The sequence below is a fragment of the Jaculus jaculus genome, chromosome X (genome assembly GCF_020740685.1).
Source record: "Jaculus jaculus isolate mJacJac1 chromosome X, mJacJac1.mat.Y.cur, whole genome shotgun sequence".
In the NCBI taxonomy this organism is placed as follows: domain Eukaryota; kingdom Metazoa; phylum Chordata; class Mammalia; order Rodentia; family Dipodidae; genus Jaculus; species Jaculus jaculus.
In genome coordinates, this window is record NC_059125.1 from 122,066,970 (window position 1) to 122,071,430 (window position 4,461).

At 37.9% G+C, this 4,461-nt stretch overlaps 1 non-coding gene across 1 annotated transcript; it reads left to right on the forward strand.

Moving 5' to 3' along the window:
* Positions 1-3,443: 3,443 nt before the first annotated feature.
* LOC123456793 lies at positions 3,444-3,550 on the forward strand. The gene has a single exon (XR_006634671.1). It is a non-coding gene; the product is annotated as a U6 spliceosomal RNA (small nuclear RNA).
* Positions 3,551-4,461: the final 911 nt, after the last annotated feature.

Here is a 4,461-nt window from a genome sequence, read left to right on the forward strand (position 1 = left end):
CAACACAAACTTTAAAAGCCAGAGGGCTTGGAGTGATGTATTCCATGTTCTGAAAGATAACAACTGTCAACCAAGGTTACTTTATCCTGCAAAGCTATCCATTCAAATACTTGGAGAAATAAGGACATTCCATGACAAAAGCAGGATAAAGGAGTATTTCAAGACAAAACCAGCTCTACAGAAAATACTTGATAGGATCCTCCATGCAGAAGGAAAGGAAAAGCAAACATATAAGGAACCTGGAAAAAACAAGCAATACTCAAATACTAGTTAACACAAGAAAGCAAAGGTAGAACAGGAACCACAAGAAAAAAAAAAAAGGCAAACATAAATACACACCTTTCAAGAATATTTCTTAATATCAACGGCCTCAATGCCCCAACTAAAAGACATAGGTTTGCAGACTGGATTAAAAAGCAGGATCCTACAAATTGTTGTCTCCAAGAAACTCACCTTTCTACAAAGTATAGGCATTATCTTAGGGTGAAGGTTGGAAAATGGTGTTTCATGAAAATGGGCCTAGAAAACAAGTAGGGGTTGCTATCCTAATATCTGACAAGGAAGACTTCAGTCCAACGTTAGTCAAGAAAGATAAAGAAGGTCACTTTATATTGATTAAGGGCACACTCCAACAGGAGGACATTACAATCCTAAACATATATGGACCTAACATGGGGGCTCCCAAATTCATCAAACAAACACTATTAGTACTAAGATTACAGATAATACCAAACACAATGATGGTGGGTGACTTTAGCACCCCATTCTCATCAATTGACAGGTCATCCCAGGAAAAAATAAACAGAGAGGCATCTGGACTAAATGAAGTCATAGAAGGAATGGCCCTAATAGATATATACAGGACATTTCATCCAAATGCTGCAGAATATCCATTCTTTTCAGCAGCACATGGAACATTCTCTAAAATAGACCATATATTAGGACACAAAGCAAATCTTAACAAATTCAGGAAAATTGAAATAATTCCTTGCATTCTATCTGACCACAATGGAATTAAACTACTAACCAGTAGCAAGAAAGGCTATAGAGCATACACAAAATCATGCAGGGATGGTTCAATATATGCAAATCAATAAATGGAATACATTTTATAGATGGGTTGAAGGACAAAAATCACATGATCATCTCATTAGATGCAGAGAAAGCATCTGACAAAATCCAACATCCCTTCATGATAAAAGTCCTACAGAGACTGGGAATCGAAGGAACATTTCATAATACAATAAAAACTATTTATGACAAGCCTACAGCTAACATATGACTAAATGGGGAAAAACTGGAAGCTTTTCCACTAAAATCAGGAACAAGAAAAGGGTGTCCTCTGTCCACACTTTTATTTAATATACTTTTGGAAGTCTTAGCCATAGCAATAAGGCAAGAGACACACATAAAAGGGATACAAATTGGAAAGGAAGAAATCAAGTTATCAGTATTTGCAAATGACATGATTCATTACATAAAGGACCCTAAAGACTCTACTAGCAAACTGTTAGAGCTGATAAAACTACAGCCATGTAGCAGGATACAAAATAAATACACAGAAATCAGTAGCCTTCATATATGCTAACAACAAAGACACAGAGGATGAAATCAGAGAATTGCTCCCATTCACAATTGCATCAAAAAAAAATAAATAAAGTACCTTGGAATAAACCTAACGAAAGAAGAACAGAATCTTTACAATGAGAACTTTAAAACACTAAAGAGAAAAACTGCAGAAGCACTAGAAAGTGGAGAAACAATCCTTGTTCCTGGATTGGAAGAATCAATATTGTGAAAATGGCAATCTTACCTAAAGCAATCTACACATTTAATGCAATCCCTATCAAAATTCCAAAGGCTTTCTTCATGGAAATAGAAAAAACAATCCAAATATTCATTTGGAATCACAAAAAAACCTCGAATATCTAAAACAATACTGAGCAACAAAAATAAGGCTGGTGGTATCACCATACCTGATTTTAACCAATACTACAGAGTCATAGTAACAAGAACAGTGTGGTACTGGCACAAAAACAGATATGTACATCAGTGGAACAGAATAGAGTCCAGGTAGCTATAGCCTCTGATAAAAATGCCAAAAATACTCATTGGAGAAAAGACAGCCTCTTCAGCAAATTGTGTTGGGAAAACTGGATATATATATGCAGAAGGATGAAAATAGATTCTTCTCTCTCGCCATGCACAAGAACTAAGTCCAAATGGATTAAAAACCTTAATATTAGGCCTGAACCTCTGAAACTGCTAGAGGAAAAAGTAGGGGAAACCTTCAACATATTGGTCTTGGCAAAGACTTTCTGAATACAACCCCAATTGCTCAGGCAATAAAACCACAGATTAATCACTGGGACCTCAGGGAATTACAAAGATTTTTCACTGCAAAGGACACAGTGAAAAAAGCAAAGAGGCAACCTACAGAATGGGAAAAAATCTTAGCCAGCTATATATCTGATAGAGGATTAATATCTAGGATATACAAAGAACTCAAAAAGTTAAATAATAAGGAATCAAACAAGCCAATCAAAAAATGGGCTATGGAGCTAAATAGAGCATTCTCAAAGGAAGAAATATGAATGGCATATAAACATCTAAAAAAATGTTCTACGTCACTAGTCATCAGGGAAATGCAGATTAAAATTACATTGAGATTCCATCTCACTCCTGTCAGATTGGCCACCATCATGAAAACAAATCATCATAAATGTTGGTGGGGATGTGGAAAAAGAGGAACCCTTCTACACTGCTGGTGGGAATGCAATCTGGTCCAGCCATTGTGGGAATTCGTGTGGAGGTTCCTAAAACAGCTAAAGATTGATCTACCATATGACCCAGCAATGCCACTCCTAGGCATATATCCGAAGGAATCATCTCATTTCCTTAGAAGTACGTGCTCAACCATGTTTATTGCTGCTCAATTTATAATAGCTGGGAAATGGAACCAGCCTAGATGTCCCTCAACAGATGAGTGGATAATGAAGATGTGGCACATTTACACAATGGAGTTCTACTCAGCGGTAAAGAAAAATGAAGTTATGAAATTTGCATAAAAATGGATGGATCTGGAAAGGATTATAGTAAGTGAGGTAACCCAGGCCCAGAAAGCCAAGTGCCACATGTTCTCCCTTATATGTGGATCCTAGCTACAGATGAGTGGGCTTCTGCATGAGAAGGAAAATACTTAGTAGCAGAAGCCAGTAAGTTAAAAATGGAGATATAAAGGGAAGAGAAAGGAAGGGAAGAGGGTACTTAATAGGTTGGTATTGTATATATGTAAGTACAATGATTGCGATAGGGAGGCAATATGATGGAGAACGCAATTTCAAAGGGGAAAGTGTGGGGTAGGGAGGGAGGGTATTACCATGGGATATATTTTATAATCATGGAAAATGTTAATAAAAATTTTTTTTAAAAAAGAAAAGTGAGTGCTCGCTTCGGCAGCACATATACTAAAATTGGAACGATACAGAGAAGATTAGCATGGCCCCTACGCAAGGATGACACGCAAATTCGTGAAGCGTTCCATATTTTTTTATCTTAGGGTGAAAGGTTGGAAGACGGTGTTTCAAGCAAATGGGCCTAGAATACAAGCAGGGGTTGCTATCCTAATATCAGACAGGGTAGACTTTAGTCCGACGTTAGTCAAGAAAGATAAGGAAGGTCACTTTATATTGATTAAGGGCACACTCCAACAGGAGGACATTACAATCCTAAACATATATGCACCTAACATGGGGGCTCCCAAATTCGTCAAACAAACACTATTAGAACTAAGGTCACAGATAACACCAAACACAGTGGTGGTGGGTGACTTTAACACCCCACTCTCATCAATTGACAGGTCATCCAGGGAAAGAATAAACAGAGAGGCATCTGGACTAAATGAGGTCATAGAAGGAATGGACCTAACAGATATATTCAGGACATTTCATCCAAAGGCTGCAGAATATCCATTCTTTTCAGCAGCACATGGAACATTCTCTAAAATAGACCATATATTAGGACACAAAGCAAATCTTAACAAAAAAGAAAAGTGAGGTAAAGTCCAGCCCACTGCCAAGGGGGCTCTGTGGACTGTGTGTGTGAGAGGGACAAGGGAAAAGGAAGTGAGAAATTTGCAGTTACTTTGGGCATGCCAGAGAGCCTTGCAGGACTTAGGAGGCTTCCATATAAGCCACCAAAGTGACAAGCTTGGGTGCCAACAATGTACCATTGACAAACCTTGTGGACCACTTTTCGTGCGGGAGTTTTCTATGAACCAGTGAATCCCTGGTCCTACTTGTCGTTATCTTTGGTTTCTATGGCTGTGAAGCAAAAGTGTCCCCTGAATGAGTCCCAAAATTCTACATTTTAATTCATACACACATAAATGGGATTTGAAATTAATGTGCTGTAGACAGATGGCAAGTAGGAAAAAAGGGACTATGGTAAATAACCGTGAAC